Source organism: Notolepis coatsorum, assembly GCF_963971535.1.
Source record: "Notolepis coatsorum genome assembly, chromosome: 4".
NCBI lineage: Eukaryota > Metazoa > Chordata > Actinopteri > Aulopiformes > Paralepididae > Notolepis > Notolepis coatsorum.
Genome location: NC_140168.1, coordinates 135,847,858 through 135,867,126, shown reverse-complemented (window position 1 = coordinate 135,867,126; position 19,269 = coordinate 135,847,858). Strand labels below are relative to the sequence as shown.

The following is a 19,269-nucleotide window of genomic DNA, read 5'->3' as shown; positions in this document are numbered from 1 at the left end:
AGTAGAGAGGTGAATACATACCTGTTTTCCAGTTGGAATGTTCTTATTATGATGCCACTGTGAAGCAGCTTAGATTAGACTCTCTGCCCAGCATCCCTCATAGTCAGGCCATGGTTGATGACATGGTCCACCAAAGTTGCTCTTATATCATAATTATGCCCCCCCCCCCCCCCCCCCATAACTTTTGTTTGGTACATTTTAAAGTACCAAACAAATCCACCAAATTATTACAACCTACCCACGGCACCAGTGGACCGTCTACCCACGGCACCAGTGGACAATCTACCCACTGCACAAGTGGACCATCTACCCACGGCATTCTTTCTTTCTTTCTTTCTTTTTCTCTCTCTCTCTCTCTCTCTCTCTGTATGACCTATATCTATCTAATACTTTTGGATATGAGAATTTTTTGGAAGTATGGAAGCCTGAACACAGAATGACACCAGTATCACTGACTACCACGGCAAGCCTATAGCAAATTATTCTATTTAATAATAATAATTATTATTATTATTATTATAAATGGTCTCTCTCTCTGTATCTTTCTTTCTTTCTTTCTTTCTTTCTTTCTTTCTTTCTTTCTTTCTTTCTTTCTTTCTTTCTTTCTTTCTTTCTTTCTTTCTTTCTTTCTTTCTTTCTTTCTTTCTCTTTCTTTCTTTCTTTCTTTCTTTCTTTCTTTCTTTCTTTCTTTCTTTCTTTCTTTTCTTTCTTTCTTTCTTTCTTTCTTTCTTTCTTTCTTTCTTTCTTTCTTTCTTTCTTTCTTTCTTTCTTTCTTTCTTTCTTTCTTTCTTTCTATCTCTCTCTCTCTCTTTCTATTATATTACTATACTATTATATATCTATCTAAATATCTAAACCTCTGTCTATCTAGTGTGTGTGTATGCATGGCATCAAATCAAAGTGTGTGTTGTGTAGGCCTGCCTGTATTGATCAGTCACACTATACCCCCATTCAGCTGTAATTGTTCCCTGCTGGGCCTTTGTTTCATGGTGTGAATTGGTCTAGTGACATTGACATTGACATCACATTGCATTCTGGGAAGGAGTGTAGTTCCCTTATCATTAGCTGAATTCACTGAATTCTCTTCAGAGGCTCCTGCTGCAAATTGGTAATGACTGTACCAGAATGTTTGATAGGACATTGATTGGCTCAAATTTTACAATTGATGGCTTACTTTGAAGGTATGAATCTGTAATTTTATATTATGTAACAAAAAAAAGGGGGAAATTCTCAGGAGGAGGAGCTCTTGAGGTTAGACTCCTAAGGGTTTAACCCGTTGTCCGCCGGGGATGCAGATCTGCTGTTCTGGTACCCTGAGGGACTTGTGCTTTTTTCGGGGGGAAAAATGCCAGGTCGGTCCGGGTGTCACAGGGTTAGGCGTTATGGAGACCCTTTGTTGGGTACATGTTGTACTCTGCACTATCGTAATGGCTTACGGCCATGCCAACCTGTACACGCCCGATCTCGTTCGATCTCGGACGCTACACAGGTTCGGTCCTGGTTAGTACTTGGTTGGGAGACCGCCTGGGAATACCAAGTGCGGTGGGCTTAGGGCTGGTTCTCTTTTCTTCGCTCCTCTCTCACGCATGGCGAAGAGAGGGCTGTCGGGGTGGTCTTCTGGACCTCCTCTGGTAACCCTGTGTACTTCCCGAGCCGCCGGGCCCGGTCCGAAGTAAAGTTTTGTTTATACCGTAGGCCTGGGATAACCCTTTTTTTTAAAACTGAAACACTTGTACTGCGGTATAGCCAGTGTATGCCTGCAGGTGTGTTTTGGAGTTTTTTCTTGAGGGGTTATAGGAACAACCACCGTATAGGGTAACGACAAGGTGGTTGGTTCCCTGGTGTGTTGGAGCAGAGTCAACTCCCGGGTTACCCGGTTGAGTGTGCCCCTGCACGTTCATGACGTCTGCCAATCATGTCAGCCTTCTCTGCCTCAACCCCTCTGGGTGGGTTTTTTTTTATGGAGGCTTTTGTCATGGTGATCAACAACGCCAGCATACGCCCCTTCCGCCGGGGGGGCTGTTTTCAGCTGACTCCTTTGGCGCCTGTCTCGTCCGCAGTGCTCCAGGCTCAGGTTACAGCCTGTTGCCTGGTTTCCCCGGTGCGCTGCCTGCTTCCGTTGGTTAACCTTTTTTGTGTGCTTACGGCCATGCTGACTGCCTGTTCTGCAGGGTCAGTGTGCCAGGCGGTGTGCTATTGGGGGGGCCTTATCCGAATACGCTGGCGATGTGGGGGGCAGTGTCACTAAGTGACCGCCTGGTGGGGTCTTGATGCCTGGCGTCATTGACCTCTCCGGGCCCCCGTTTTCCAGGGGATCCAGTCCCTTCAGTGGGTCTGGGTCTTCCTTCGCGCTGCGCTTCTACGGCCTTGCCACAGGGTTGGGTTTGCTCTTGACCCCGTGATTTCTGGGGGCAGTAACGAGGTTGTTCCTTCCGTTCGTTCCCGGGTGGCATGCGGGTTGTGCGTGTGTGTAGTCGTGGGGTCAGGCCACGGTCTGCTCACCCTGTGCGTTGAGTTGCTTGAGTGCCTCTTCGCACGGTCGGGTCCGTCGCCCTCCCGTGACCCTCCAATAGGGGGGGTATCCTCCATTAGGGAGGGTCGGGGGGGCTCGGTCCTCCCCGATCTGATGGTTGTGGGGGGGCTCAGCGGGGTACATTTGTCGGGCGATGGCTCTCGCTCGGCCTCCCTTGTGCAGTAGTGACGCCGAGCGAGAGCCATACGACACAGAACGATCTGTGAGTAATGGTGACGCTCGGCGTCAGACGCCGCTGCGGCCCTTGATCTCACCTTGTGGTGAAAGCTTGGGAAGGAGGCGGGTAGGTGGCCACACACCTGCTTATGAAGGTAAGCTGATAGGGGTGTGGTCAGACGAATGTTGGGATGTAAAGGTACATTGTGGAATTTTTTGTTCAGTGCGCGTGCACGAGCGAGGTATAGTGCAGTAGTGACGCCGAGCAGTGTGTTGGTGTGTTGGTGGAGTTTTCGTTCATTTATTCATTTACCCCTTCATGGGTGCACACCACAGTGGAGGTTGCTGCATTCCTACTAGTGAGGCAGTGCTTCACTAGTAGTAGTTTTTTGTTGCAACCACCACTGGTGCTCCGTGCTTGTGAAGCAGGTGACATCAGTCTTTTGCCTCTGGCATGTTGGAACGGTGCCCCGCCCGGCCGACGCCATGAGGTGAGTCGGCCCGGCAGGTGGCTGGTGGGCTGTTAAGCCTATACCGCCACGGTATAGAATTAGCAGCGACTAACATTGTTCGAATTGCTGTTTTTTCTGTCAAAAATGGTGTCGGGTGGTGTTTGACCTAGCCGCAAGCTATAACCGCAGGGAGGGCTAGGATGCTGTCAAGGCTTGTTTACAGACATCTTGGTTGGATCAGTCTCCCTTTGAGGGGGTGAGACGTTTTTTCCCTCCTCAGGGCTCCCCTCTCCGCAAAGGGACTTTGGTCTTTCCGCAGGATCGCGAGCGGTATTTGACCTAGGCCCCACACCGCCTCACACCATGCAGCCAGAGGTGAGAGCACGGCCTCGCCAGCGGCTGTGGCGAGGCCCTCAACCAGCGGCCATGTTTCCCCCGCCTGAGGTACCCTGGGCACAACGTCAACAGGTGACCGCGAGGTTCCGGTTTCGGATCAAGAATGGGGTGAACGTCTTTGAGCCACGCATACTTTTATTTTACTTTAAAAAGCCTATTTTTTTATTTCAAGATAATTGAACCACTAATATACAACATCCGTATCTCTGCCTGTATTATTCGACCCAAAAGAAAAAAGAATAACGAGCATGATGGCTGCGCGAGTCTTGAGGAGCGAGACCAGCCCCGTGGATGGGGCTACCATGGCTAAGCTAATGGAGGAACTCAAACAGGCCTTCACCACGGAGTTCAGAACGTTTACTGCCTCGCTCGAGTCTAGACTCGACGGCTTCCAACAGGAGATCGCAGACCATACCCAACGCCTGACCTCCGTGGAAGGCGGCCTGGATATGTGGTCGGGTAGGATGGTGGAGCTAGAGGCGAGATGCAGAGCTCAGGACGTAGTCATTGACAAGCTAAAAAACAAGCTAATTGATGTTGAATCACGCTGTCGGCGTTCTAATATACGCATCCTAGGCCTGGACGAATCCCTACACAGCAACCGTCCTAGTGTCTTTTTCGCAGAGGTCCTGGTGGAAATCATGGGGAAAGATATCCTCGCTACACCACCGGAGCTCGACCGATGCCACAGAACGCTAACACCCAAACCAGCGCCAGGCTCCAGGCCTAGGGCAGTGATTGCCCGCTTACATCACTACAAGATTAAGGAGACTATTATCCTGGAAGCTCGCAAAAGGAGAGGGGATCTGACATACAGAGGGAAACCAGTCTCGATCTTCGAAGACTATTGCCCCGAGGTGGTCGAGCAACGATCACAATATCGAGATGTCATGGGGCCCCTGTACAAGCGTGGATTTAAACCGTCGCTCCAGTTCCCTGCGAAGCTGATCATCCGAGCCAAGGATGGCACGAGGATGCATCTACCATCGCCCAAGGACGCCGTGGACTTCCTGAGGACCCGGCCCAGAGAGACCCCGACACCGGCTTCACCAGAGCGGGACGCGGACCCAATGCTGGCTCCACCGGGGCCGGACGCGGATCCGATGCTGGCTCCGCCGGGTGCGGACCCGATGCCGGCTTCACCGGAGCTGAACATGGACCCGATACCGGCCTCATCAGATCCAGACATGGTAGTAGCTCTGGGCCGTTAGCATCCTGCTACGGCTATCACACAGAGAGGGGTTGCATTTAATGTTTTATTACATATGTGATTATGGATGAATACTTGACGTTAGGCTTTGCCTGGAAGGTTATCTTTTTCTTTTCTCTTGCTATCTGACATAAGGGGAGGAGGGGGACAATTCTGTTGTATATGACGGTTGCACAACTATAGCCACGGGCTAGGATGCTAACTGCTAACGTTCCGTTTCGGAAGGAGCGGGACCTATTCTATTTTGTTTCGGATATTTCTGCCACGCTTATAACTTTTACGCGCTATACCAGCTCCCAGCCATGTTTTTGTTCATTGCCACCAGGATGCGTTTACTGTTGATTACACGTCAAACGAACTGGGATCTCGTGGCTGCGCCAACCGGGCCGCGGCTATTCGTACTCCAACCGGTTCATGCGACCCGCATGGCTCCCATCAATGTTTGCTGCTGACAATGTGCTCGCTGGAGCGGCAGACGGCCCCCTGCACAGCGCCCTTCTCTGGCGGGGAGGCCTAATTGTGTAAGGTCAAACCAGCGTCAGGAGAGATAACAGACTCACGGACAAGGTATCGCCCCCTCCCGGCCTGGTGGATGTACTGCACGCCTGTTCTGTGGCAACATGCCTGGAAGATACACCACTCCCCCCCCCCCCCTTTACCAATAGTTCTGGGTTCCAGCCGTTGACCTCACTAATGGCTTATGGTTCAATTTGATTTTTTCTTGTTTACTTTACACTTTGAGGCACTTTTGCATACAGGGGAATGTGGCAGTTGGCCACTGAGATGGTTCTACGAATGGTAGGTTTGAAGTCTCTGGAAATGTTGGTGAGGCCCCTTGATGTTGGGGAAAGACCCACCGGTCCCACACCTTTATATGTTTTTTATGTCGTTGATATTTGTTTTATGTATGGCTCAAAGTATGTGTGCATAGTGTTTAAGATAAGTGAATTCTGCATGCCCACAGGCTTGTCCAGGTCTGCCCCACCTACACACCCCTCAATATTCTATGGCTACGTTTAACTCTGAGAGCTTCAAGCTCTGCTGTTCGAGGTCTTCAGAAGTTAGCTAAGAGGAAGGTGATTCTGACCTTTTTAAAGAAGGAGAATGTCTCTATTGCTTTTTTACAAGAAACCCATATGGGGCCCAACGACACTGTTAAACTCCAAAAGAGTTGGGTGGGACAGGTCTTTGCCACAAACTATTCTACATTCAGTAGGGGAGTGGCCATATTGATCAATAAAAATCTCCCCTTTAGACTCATAACTTCCTCCTTGGATAGCCAGGGTCGCTATGTGATTATCAAAAGGGTTCTTAAGGGTAAAGAAATGACATTTATGAATGTATACTGTCCCCCAGGCTACTCCCCTGACTTTCTATCCAAAATATTTACTGAATTTAATGGCCTGGCCTCTGAGAATGCTTTTGTGGGCGGAGACTTTAACTGTCACCTCATACCGTCTCTTGACAAACTCCCACCCAGTCTGGCTCCCCCCTCTAGGCAAGCAAAGATGCTCACCTCCCTATGCGAAGACACTGGACTCTCAGATGTCTGGAGAACCCTTTGCCAATCCGAACTGAAGTTCACCTTTTTTAGCGGCCCACACAAGAGCAACAGTAGAATAGACTATTTCTTCATCCCTTCCTCTAAGCTCTTTCTAGTATCGTCCTGCACAATCGGAAGTATTGTTTTATCGGATCACGCCCCTATATATCTGCTCTACTCGAACCGTCCGACTACATGCCAGCTGGACCAGCTACCCTCCCCACTCCTCCAGACCATAGCACCGGACATCCTCCCATTCCTAACTGCAACCATCAACTCCTCACTCAACTCTGGGGTGGTCCCCACCTCCCTAAAACAAGCCAGAGTCATGCCCCTCATAAAAAAACCAACTCTGAACCCCACCATCATAGCCAACTATCGCCCTGTCTCTCTTCTCTCCTTCCTTTCTAAAACACTTGAACGTGCTGTATCCAACCAACTTACTGCTTATCTCTTACAGAATGACCTCCTAGACCCCAATCAGTCTGGCTTCCGGACTGGCCACTCCACAGAAACGGCCCTCATTGCGGTCACAGAGGCACTTCACTTAGCAAAAGCGAAAGGCCTCTCCTCTGTCCTGATTCTCCTAGATCTATCTGCAGCCTTCGACACAGTCAACCATCAGATCCTCCTCGCGGCCCTCGCAGGAATGGGAGTGGCTGGATCTGCGCTGACATGGCTGACATCATACCTCAATGACCGCTCCTACCAAGTGTCATGGAGAGGGACTCTGTCGGCCACCCGCCCCCTCCGGACGGGTGTCCCCCAGGGCTCGGTCCTAGGACCCCTTCTCTTCTCCCTCTACACTAAATCACTGGGTAACATTATCACGTCTCATGGCTTCTCATATCATTGTTATGCCGATGATACTCAACTCTTCCTCTCCTTCCCTCCCTCAGATATCCACGTCTCTGAGCGGATCTCGGCCTGTCTGTCCGACATCTCCGCCTGGATGACGACCAACCACCTCAAACTGAACCTAAGCAAAACAGAATTGCTCCACCTGCCGGCCAAATCCTCCCCCCTGACCGACCTCTCCATCACAGTCGAGAATGCAGCTGTGACCGCGTCGCCGACCGCCAAGAACCTTGGTGTTGTCCTCGACGACCAGTTGAACTTCTCTGCTCACATCGCAGCGACAACCAGAACCTGCAGATTCCTCCTGAGCAACGTCAGAAGGATACGCCCCTTCCTGACAAAAGAAGCCACCCAACTCCTCGTCCAATCAACAGTCATCTCCCGCCTCGACTACTGCAACGCACTGCTAGCTGGCCTCCCGGCCACTGCCACCAAGCTTCTTCAACTCATTCAAAATGCAGCGGCCCGCCTGATCTCAAACCTACCGAAGTCGGCCCATGTCACACCACTTCTTAGGGACCTGCACTGGCTCCCCATTGCTGCACGTATCTGCTTCAAGGCCCTCGACCTAGCATACCGTGCGGCAAAGGGAACCGCTCCCGCCTACCTCCGGTCAATGGTCTCTAACTACACACCCTCAAGACCCCTACGCTCTGCATCTTCTGGCCGCCTCAGATCTACTCCTATCCAAGCTCCCGGAGGGTCATCAAAGAGAAGCCGCCTATTCTCAGTCCTTGCCCCACAATGGTGGAATGAACTACCCATCCCAGTTAGGACAGCCGAATCCCGTCCAATCTTTCGCCGTCGCCTAAAGACTCACTTCTTCAACCATTATCTGAAATGATAAAAAAAAAAAAAAAAAAAATCTAACCCCGACTAACCTTAATGTCATGCACTTGTCCTAATAAACTAACCTACACTGTAACACGCAACACTTTGATGAACATTGTTACTCAGCTGATAGAGTTATACCCTTCTTGCTGTCTTGTCGCACAGAACTTGTAAGTCGCTTTGGATAAAAGCGTCAGCTAAATGACTAAATGTAAATGTAAATGTAAATGTACTCCATGTCAGAAGAGAGAGCGCTGTCAAGGCGTTGGCGCCTCAACCCATACCTCCTCAAAGATGATATGTTTGTCTCCTATTTCAAATCGGAATTAAAAATGTTCTACTCAATTAACTCTCATTCTACGGATAACCCATCTCTACTCTGGGAAACATCCAAGGTCTTTTCTCGCGGACTGATTATATCTTATGTATCATCCAAGAAACGCAAGAAAAATGAACAATGCAAACTTCTTGAATCCAAACTAGCCGACCTTGAAAATCAACATGTTGGGGTGCTCCAGTAGCACACCATGTTACCGCGCTGCGTCACGGATCTGGTTGACTCCGAGTTCGATTCCCGGACTCGCCGTCATTTGCCGAATGTCTCCCCCTGCTCTCTCTCCCGTTTCACCCTACAACTGTCGGTCATGCTTGACCAGGAAAGCGATAAACGCTAAAAAATAAAGTTAAAAAAAAAAAAAAAAAAATCAACATGTTTCAAACCCACCCCGGCTGTGCTTATAGAGCTTACGGCCACCAGAACTGCGTTAAACACTCTTCTGATCCAGGACGCCGAATATTCTCTTAAATTTGCCAGACAGAGAATGTACGAACACGGTGACAAGCCTGGTAGGTGCCTGGCTAACTTGGCAAAAAAAAGGGCTGACACCCAAGTAATAGCCTCAATCTCGGACTCCAACGGGGTCAGGTCCTTTGACACCAAAACTATTAATAAAGAGTTTGCCTCTTTCTATGCCCAACTCTATAGGACCGAACGACCCGACGGTGCTCTCTCTGACATGCAGGCTTTCTTCGCTGAATTACACCTCCCTAAGGTATCGAAAGATCAGAACTTGTTCCTTAACGCCCCAATTACGAAGGAAGAAGCTCTGGGCGCCCTTAAGGCTATGCCATCTGGTAAGGCTCCGGGCCCGGACAGTTTCGGATGCAAGTTTTATAAGGAATTCGGTCATATTCTTTTGGATCCCCTGCTGGCAATGCTTAATCACTCCTCTGAGGTGGGGATATTACCCCAGTCCCTACGGGAAGCTAATATTTGCCTTCTACTTAAGAAGGGTAAATGCCCTGAAAAGTGCGCCTCCTATAGGCCTATAGCCCTACTTAAATCAGACCAAAAGTTGCTCTCCAAGATCCTGTCCATGCGCCTGGAAAAAGTACTCCCTTTTATTATTAACGAAGATCAGACCGGTTTTATTAAGGGTAGGAACTCTACCGACAACATGAGACGGCTCCTTAATATCATCCAAATGACTTGTGAGACAGACCACCCCGCGGTGGTTCTGTCTCTCGACGCGGAGAAGGCATTCAACCGTGTAGAATGGCCGTATTTATTTCTAACCCTCGCTGAATTTGGCTTAGGAGACACTTTTATTGACTGGGTCAAGGTTCTTTACAACTCGCGGATGTCAGCGGTCCTGACTAACGGACTTAGGTCTAACAACTTTCCTCTACAACGGGGGAACCCCCAGGGGGATCCTCTTAGCCCTTTACTATTTGACATGGCCATAGAACCACTCGCGCAGGCCGTGAGGCAGTCAGCCGAGATCTCAGGTATCAGAGTGGGCGAGAGGGAACACAAAATCACTCTTTACGCGGACGACGTGCTGATCTTTATATCTAAACCTGACACTTCAATTCCATGTCTAACCCGCATGATTTCCACATTTGGAACCTTCTCGGGGTACAAAATTTACTTTTCCAAATCCGAAGCAATTATGACACTTAAATCCCGAGCCCTTACCATTTCGCTTTACCGATCTCCTGGCTGGGTAGGCTAGCCCTCGTCAAAATGAACGTACTCCCTAGACTGTTGTACCCTCTCCAAATGATCCCGGTGCTGCTGACAAACAAGGTTATCAAGGCGTTAGAAGGATGGCTAAGCTCATTCATTTGGAATGGGAAGAAACCGCGTCTGAAAATGGCCAAATTACAGATCGATAGTGAAGATGGGGGTCTAGACCTACCTAATATTAGACATTACCAACTAGCAGCACACCTTAGGGTGCTGGTCGGCTGGTCCAGATCAGACCCACGGTCAATCTGGCTGGACATTGATTCCTCGCAATCTAAGTCCCCCCTATGGAACCTACTATTTATCAAGGACTTTAAGTCTGTTAGGAAATTATGCTCCAACCCCATCACACTATGTTCCGTCAAGGCCTGGAAGACTGTCCGTAAGGTGGAGGGCCGAGCCAACCTCTCCTGTTACCCCGATCGTAGGCAATCCTGACTTTAAGCCAGACTAAATTGGCGGCGGCTTCAAGACCTGGCACAAGCAGGGCATAACTGATCTTGGCCACCTGTTTGATGGACAGACCCTAATGTCCTTTGCGCAGCTGCAGCAGCGGTATGGCCTATTGAAAGCGGAATTTTTTAGATACCTACAAATTAGGCAGTTTATCACCAAGGACACCTCACTTTTAACTAACAGCTCCACCTCGCAGGTGAAGAAAGCCCTCTCCTTGCAGATCCCCAAAAAACAAATATCTATCTTCTATAGTAGGCTACTCTGAACCTTAATTCATCTTTATCTTCCTTTGTTACTAAACAGTCCTGGGAAAAAGACCTGGACATAGAAATCACAGATGCAGACTGGCAGGATGCATGGACCTACGCAAAAAAAATCTCTGTTTGCAACCGCACCAAGGCTATTCAAATGAGAATCTTGCACCGCATTCATATTACCCCTGCCCTTAACACTTTGAATGCCCAGCAGGGGGCGCACATTTAGTGCTTGAATGCCCACATCCACTCCAATGTTAACGTTAATATCACCTAATCTATGTTTTAAATTATGGCTATGTGTCTAATCTGCCCGTCGCATTATCAATGACCCATTTCCAGTCAACATTGTCGAAGCAGATTGTTTTTTTATCGGTTCATTTCCGTTTGATAGCATTTTGAAAAGCACTAATTTTCTATCATAATTGCCCTTTACTGTATGATAAGTGCCCACGCTAGGTCTTAGGTCAGATCGATAACTTCATAACTCATTGGTCTGCTCATCTTGACATCAAGCAGTGTCCTGCGAAGTGGTTGACATGCAGAACCCAATGAGTCTACAAAATGTTGTTGTTACTCCTGACCCACAAGAGACAGCGAATGCACCGTTCCGACCCCCCCAGTCATCGACCTTAGGTCGAGTGATTGAAGTTGCGGAATCTTTTATTTTATTTGCACTGGGAAGGACACTCTTTATTCAGATGAGGTCCATTTCCCTTATCCGTCACACGTATTATCACTGTAGCCTTACTTGATAATCCCATTATACAGAACCCACTTCTACATCCATACATATACAGTTCTTTCTCTAGGTCTCTGTGTGGATAAAAGCCCACTCCTAGGGTTTTACATCATAAATCAGGAACATTACGGGACCGTGTTGTTGCCGACTGGTTAAAGACACACTTCTAAAGTTTTTACATCATAAATCATGAACATCACGAAGCCGTGCTCCCTCATGGTTAAACAATGGGTAAAGTTACAATGCAAAAACATTTCAATGCTTACCCGTCCGTCTTTCAGTTAGAAGAATGGATACAAAAAGGTGTGTTCCAAAAAAGGGTTTTAATTTTTAAAAGTACAAGATTACATTAAAGGCACAGTTTCATGGTTATAAGTACAAAGGTTTCTGCTTACAATATATCAGAACGCAGTCATCTCCATAAAATCTCTCAAATCTGGCCTCTCGAAGGAGGAACAGTCATTTTTATATTGATCCGGCATCATATTTCTATTGGTCTAAAAACAGTGATGTCACAGGGATGTCATTTCACTAGCCAACCAACGTACAATACGTAGTAAGGATGGACTCCTCTCCTTATTTTACTTGCGTTACCTTCAGTTACCTAGTTTTTTTAAGTATGAGAAAGTCCCTCCACTTTTCATCTTATTCAGAACTTACAAAGGGTTAACCTGGCAACCAGGCAGTGCCGGGCGAGGCCATCTGTGAGAATTCCCATCAAGACTCCTCAGAGTTTATAGCAGAGAATCTTCAGAGATGCCCTCCTCCAGTGAACACAGTTTACACAATATATAGTATTATTCTCTACTGACAGTTCATTTTAAGCATAAAATTATGAAACATATAATTAATGCAGCAGAATATGTATACACCTCTTACACCAACATTTCTGACTGTAGCAAAACATTTAACATTTAATTGTTATATAGTTTTAAGATTCTCTCTATAGTTTTAAGACTCTGTATAAGTTTATAACACAGGTGGCGCTTGTTGATTTGTGGCACACATAACGTGTCTTCTCTAAACTTTCACAGCCTCCGCCTTTATCTTCCTGGGGCCCCTCGCTTCTGCCACGTTATCAGCAAAAAGCAGCCGGACCAGTAAGTAACAGGTAGTAAAAAATGCAGGCAGGCTAGGCCTTCTGTGGGCAAAATCCTTTTTCCATGGCAGAGGCAGAGGCCTCCCCCCCCCCGCCCCCGTCAAGGCCCATCTTTCAGTTACCTCCCTGCACAAACAGAACAGGCAATTAATTCTTCACGCAGCCAAGCAGTATGGAAGCAATATATATTCAGATATATTCAGATATATACTATTCAGAGTATATACACAGATATATACCATAAACATATGTTTAAACCTTTTACATCCCACAATTGACAGAGAGAACAGGATGTCATTATAACCAGTGTCACTATTTGGCTGTGACACTTTACACCTCCTCTGTCATCCTGGTCGGTCATTTTCCATTGTCAATTCATTCTTCTCTACGCAGAAGCATATAATTGAATAATGAAGCATATAATTACATGTGAAAAATAGGTTATACGGCTATATTGTTACATAAACAAAAAGGTCGAACAGAAATCACTGTTCACCCCACCATATACTCACTGTCTTCCAACCAGAGTTTAGTTTTAAAGTGTATAAAGAATATACAGGTCATATACATAGCTCCAATCATATATAATAAACATAAGAATATTATACAAAGTGTCACTCGTTTACACATAACGTGTTTATTCTCAATTCCTTTCTGACGGGGCATTACCAGCCAGAATACATATCACATCTAGACACCTATAGTAACATATGCCTAGATTTATAACAAATATATACAATAAACCTATTGTATTGATTCCATTGACTCCACTCTCCAAGATCACGCAAGATATTGTAGTGTACACAAGTTACGGTTCCAGAGTCCACAGTCCATAGTTCTCACAGTTTTTCACAAGTGGGAGGAAGAATCTACAGACATTCCTCATACTCATACATAAGAACAGGATGTCATACTAACCAGTGTCACTTAGTTGGCTGTGACACTTTACACCCCCTCTGTCATCCTGGTCGTTAATTTTCCATTGTCTTAATAGCGTCTGTACTGGGGGACGAGATGGCGATTGCGGGGTCACGTGGCCGTGACTCTCCACACCCCCTCTGTCATCTCGGTACCTTGGTACCCTGGTAGCCGGCGGGAAGACTTGCATCTGTTGTTCCCTGGCTGGACGGCTCGATAGGATAGGGGCCACGTCGTGGCTTGGTATCCGGCGGGAAGACTTGCATCTGTTGTTCCCGGCCAACGCACCCAGGTGTTGTCGTCTGAATACAACACCTGGTGGTCATCTTGTGGTCACCCCCTCTGACCTCTTGGATCTCTCCCATAGTTTTGAGGTAGGTTGAATTGTAGCAGCAATCCTCTATTGAAGTGTGGTTGGCCTGGTCGTGTGACCCTGTCCGTAGGCCTCGCAGGACATCACAGATACAGTCCACAGAGGACTCATTTCTTTTCTCTCTTTCAGGTCCATTCAGGGCTCTCGTCGCCCTGTAACCTGGGTCCAGGCCGATGTCTCTCTGTCCGGTCTAGGAGGTCTAGGAGGTCTAGGAGGTCTAGGAGGTCTAGGAGGTCTGGGAGGTCTGGGAGGTCTAGGAGGTCTGGGAGGTCTAGGTGAGGACCTTGAGGATGCTCTGGAGCTTGACCTATCCCGGTCTTCCTCCATTTCCGAGTTCTGACCTGGGTCAGCATATTCCTTCTTGCCATTCGCTGCGTCGTCCACTGACTCCGGGGGACAGCCCCCCCGTCTAAGAATGCTCCTGGCCCGAAATAGGGCAGGTTCTGATCCTTCCGGTCCGAACTGTACTGTCGGTCTCCTTGGTGTGTCCTAAGGAGGGAGGTCGGTTCATTCCAGGATCGCAACATATTCACTTTGATCATCTGATCCTTCATAGAGCGTACAGCTCTCTCTGCCACCCCGTTCGTATTGGGCTGGTAGGGTACAGAGTAATGGGCCATTACACCCGCTTCCTCCAGTAGTTTCAGTCCTGTTTTCAGATACTGCTATTCGTCCCGATGGCACTGGTTCAGGTTTTGTCCCCCTTACCATCGCACATTGTTCACAGGCCTTTCGGACTGTTGTTTCCGTCCACTTCCTTCTTGCACAGGGGGTCGACCCTGTGTTGTGCTTGTCTCGGTCCAGACTGGGTAGTTAGTTACTGTTATGTCTGGTGTCAGCTCTGGCTAGTTAGCCTGCTGTAGACTCGGGCTAGGTAGCCTCTTGTAGACTCAGCTCCTGCCGATAACACCAGCCCGTATGATTACGCTGGTTCCACTTCCGTCACAGTAGCAGGACTTATGCAGGACTTATTCTGAATTTAAGTAAACATTAGGTTACTTCTAGTTCAGGTGACCTGTTACCTGTACATTACGTTACCCTTTGGTCGTGAGTAAACGCTACTGTAATCACAAAAATAGAGCTTTCTATTGAAGTGTGATATTCCCGAGTAGAGCTTTCTACTCGAGTATGACTTTAACCCTTTTATTTTAGGTTTCTAGTCGCGTGTAGAGCTTTCTACTGTAGAGCTTTCTACTTAGGTTTCGACTGTAAGTAAACATTACGTTACCCTTTAGTCGTGAGTAAACGCTACTTCAAGCTGTTACGTATCAACCCTCTCTTGTTCCTGATAGATTTTTTTACCAATTCACTTTTAGGCTGTCTGCTGCGCTCTGCAGACCATCTACGTCACCATTGTTCCAGATCTCGAACATTAGGAAGAGTCTTGGTTGGAGAAGTTCTGCCGATAAGATCAATCTTGAGTAAGGTTGACTCAAATCTGTAACTAATTTTACTCCAGAGGCACCTGACAGCAGTTATTTCAGTTAATATTCTTTCGGCTGTTAATACCTATTTAATTAGTATACAGCCCAACTCACTTGAACTCATGTTCTAAGCCCCGGAACCTCCAATCCGTTTTGACAGACCTATAAACCAGTGACTTGGCCGCCCCAGCACCACAGCGTCCTGTATGCTGAGGCTTCCAAGTCCCCACAAATCTGATAGGCCCGTCGGATACAGAGACCCTGATGCTCGCTCTGTCCCCCTGCGTCAAGGTGCTAAGCTTGATGAGAGTTTGCAGAGTCTAAATTTTTTACCCATAGGCGCTGGTGAGTGTACATCTCATGCAGCTGATATGGTTGGTAGGGTGCTAACCTACCAAATGGTTGCTGTCAGGAAATCCCTTCTGAATGAAATAGATTATAAATTCACTTTACTTTACTCTGGGTTTAGAGCAAGGACGGACATCTTTACATATTATACTTAAAATATATACAAAATGCATGTAGTATTCTATGTCATGTTTCTTCCTAAATGACAATAACACTATATATTATTCCTCTTGACAGATGAGCGGTATGTCAAGTGCCGTTTGCACTTGCTTGAGTGTCATGTGTCAGGGCCCCAGAAGGTAATTTCTCCCTTTGTTGCCCTTATCTCTGCTTGCTGCTCTGGGGTTAGTTTCTCCCCCATGTTTTTCCCGTCAAGTGCAGTTTGCACTTGCTTGAGTGTCATGTGTCAGGGCCCCAGAAGGTAATTTCTCCCTTTGTTGCCCTTATCTCTGCTTGCTGCTCTGGGGTTAGTTTCTCCCCCATGTTTTTCCCGTCAAGTGCAGTTTGCACTTGCTTGAGTGTCATGTGTCAGGGCCCCAGAAGGTAATTTCTCCCTTTGTTGCCCTTATCTCTGCTTGCTGCTCTGGGGTTAGTTTCTCCCCTATGTTTTTCCCGTCAAGTGCAGTTTGCACTTGCTTGAGTGTCATGTGTCAGGGCCCCAAAAGGTAAGGATACTATTGATTCTCCTTCCGGGCTTTGAATTCCTCTCTTTTTGTCCTCACCTCTGCTTGCTGTTCTGGGGTTAGTGCGGCCCACTCGTCTGCAGGTAGGTATTGGTACTTCTTTTTCCCTGTTCTGTCCTTGGTTGTTTTCGGGGGAAACTCCTGGGAGGCCCCCCTTTTGTCAGATAGCATTTTGACTTGGTCATACAGCATACATTCGATACGTAACTGGTCTTGTGACCATGCTGCGCATCGGGCTGCCAGTAGGTTACCCCCTGGGACTCCTCTGAATAGCTTTTCAAGCAGTAAGCATGATCCTTGCATAGGTGTTCCATTCATGACTGATTTGGCTGCAACATTGAGAGACATGCTCCCGTCTCGCACCTGTGGGATTAGTTTCTCCACCATGTTATCCCCTGGATCTTGACCGGGGGTCCTTACTTCTCTTTCCATCAGTTGGGCCATTAAGGCCCTTTCGGGGATCTCTAGTCCTTTGAGATGTCTCAACATGCGACCTAGCGTCTCTTGTGCTTGCATCTCCTGAGCGAGCATCTGCTGCGCCAGTTTCTCATGAGCTAGCATCTGCTGCGCCAGCTTCTTCTGAGCTACCTGTGCCAACTTCTCCTGAGCTAGCATCTTCTGCGCCAGCTTCTTCTGAGCTAGCGTCTGCTGCGCCAGCGTCTTATGAACAGTGGTGCCTTTCAGAGTAGGCCCCTTGCCTATAGGTCTCAGTTTGACTGGTTTCGCTCTCTTGTTTCGAGGTCTAGGAGGTTCGCCCCTCGAGTACCGAACTCTCTCCCTAGATCTTGATCGCGTTGAGGACCTGGAGGATGCTCTGGGGCTTGACCTATCCCGGTCTCCCTCTATTTCTGAGTCCTGATCTAGATCAGTATACTCCTGTTCGCTACTTGCTGGGTCGTCCCCTGACTCCGGGGGACAGCCTAGAGGTCTATGGATACTCCTGGGTGTGGATGATCTCCCTTTCTCCGCTGCTCGGGAGGAGTTCTGGTAGTTGGACCTTTCTTTCCTGGGAACGGGTCCCGACCCCTTAGGGTTCGGAGGGGGAGTGAGAGGTACCAATGCAGGCTCATCGTCCTCGTCTTCCTCACCCTCCCCTGCTCTATCCAAGGCCAGGGTTATTGCCTCATGGTCCCTAGGTTCCACCATGAGACGGATCTCCGTGTGCTCTGCACTCCTTAGGCTTGAGATCGCGCTGATTACGGCTTTCCCCAACCATATGCCTCTTTGGCCATATCCTCGAGACCTGCCCCACATCAGGTTTATGGCTAGTCGGTAGGGCATGTCCTTAGTACCATGGCCAGCATATATTTCCCTTTTCTGCAGTAGTTCCTTTATACGGGACACCAGTCTGTCCCAGTTTATGTGTGAGGACTTTATCTCCTTGTATTGGTCATGGCTTAGTGTCACATGGACAATTTTCTCCGCGTGAAACACCTCATAATCACACTCTGTGATTACTGCCTTGCCTGGTTTCAGGGGCTCTTTGGTCCTTTTTTCCATTACCTGTTTCCTCAGGTTCCGGTAGTAAGAGCCTCCTGCCGTTACCATGCTTGTTTCCCATCTACCATAGTTCGTCAATGACGGTCCAGTGAAGGTGAGGATTGACCATGGTGTATCAGAGTTATCGGTCCAGACTGGGTAGTTAGTGACTGTTATGTCTGGTGATTGTCTGTGAGACCTTGTAGATGTCACTCTCACCCCTGAGTGTTCACCAGGGGGAGATATATAGGTTGCTCTCGCTTGCCTCACTTCCTCGTGAACACGTGGTCCTGGGCTTATGCACTGCAGGGAGTGATCTCGCCCTGGTGTGGTTGATCCCCCCAGTGTCGGGAGGTGTCCCCTGGGTGTATAATCCGAGGGTGAATCCTCGTCCTCGGTGATGTGGGAATGATTGTGAGACATCCTGTTCACTTCAGCTATGTAGCCTGATGTTGGCTCGGGCTCCGGCTAGGTAGCCTTCAGATAGCACTCGATTCCCTTTTGGCTAGTTAGCCTGCGTTCCTGTAGACTAGGGCTCGTGTAGCCTCGGGCTAGGTAGCTTCACCTAGTTAGCACCAGCTCGGTAGCCGATGGTGAGCTAGTTAGCTCTCGTCTGGCTAGGGCCAGTTCACTTCCTGTTAGCACTGGCTTGTTAGCCTGTTGGGAGCTAGTTAGCTCTTGGCTAGTTAGCCATCAATTCACTCTTGGCTTGTTAGCCTGTGGGGAGCTAGTTAGCTCTTGGCTAGTTAGCCTGCATTCCTGTGAAAGCGCCGTTTTGGCAGCTTCAAGTAGCCTCGGGCTAGGTAGCCATCCAGTTAGCACTTAGCTCGCTTGTGGCTAGTTAGCCTGCATTCCTGTGAACGCGCCGTTTTGGCAGCGTCACGTAGCCTCGGGCTAGGTAGCCATCCAGTTAGCACTTAGCTCGCTTGTGGCTAGTTAGCCTGCATTCCTGTGAACGCGCCGTTTTGGCAGCGTCACGTAGCCTCGGGCTAGGTAGCCATCCAGTTAGCACTTAGCTCGCTTGTGGCTAGTTAGCCTGCATTCCTGTGAATGCGCCGTTTTGGCAGCGTCACGTAGCCTCGGGCTAGGTAGCCATCCAGTTAGCACTTAGATCGCTTGTGGCTAGTTAGCCTGCATTCCTGTGAACGCGCCGTTTTGGCAGCGTCACGTAGCCTCGGGCTAGGTAGCCATCCAGTTAGCACTTAGCTTGCTTGTGGCTAGTTAGCCTGCATTCCTGTGAACGCGCCGTTTTGGCAGCGTCACGTAGCCTCGGGCTAGGTAGCCATCCAGTTAGCACTTAGCTCGCTTGTGGCTAGTTAGCCTGCATTCCTGTGAATGCGCCGTTTTGGCAGCGTCACGTAGCCTCGGGCTAGGTAGCCATCCAGTTAGCACTTAGCTCGCTTGTGGCTAGTTAGCCTGCATTCCTGTGAGCGCGCCGTTTTGGCAGCGTCACGTAGCCTCGGGCTAGGTAGCCATCCAGTTAGC

General features: G+C 48.5%; 1 protein-coding gene across 1 annotated transcript in view; it reads left to right on the top strand.

Annotated features, from left to right (window-relative positions):
• LOC311226705 (zeta-sarcoglycan-like) overlaps window positions 1-19,269 on the top strand; it is a gene marked incomplete at both ends in the record, with an annotated part of 330,059 nt that overhangs the window by 174,133 nt on the left and 136,657 nt on the right. The gene's annotated exons all lie outside the window — the stretch shown is intronic.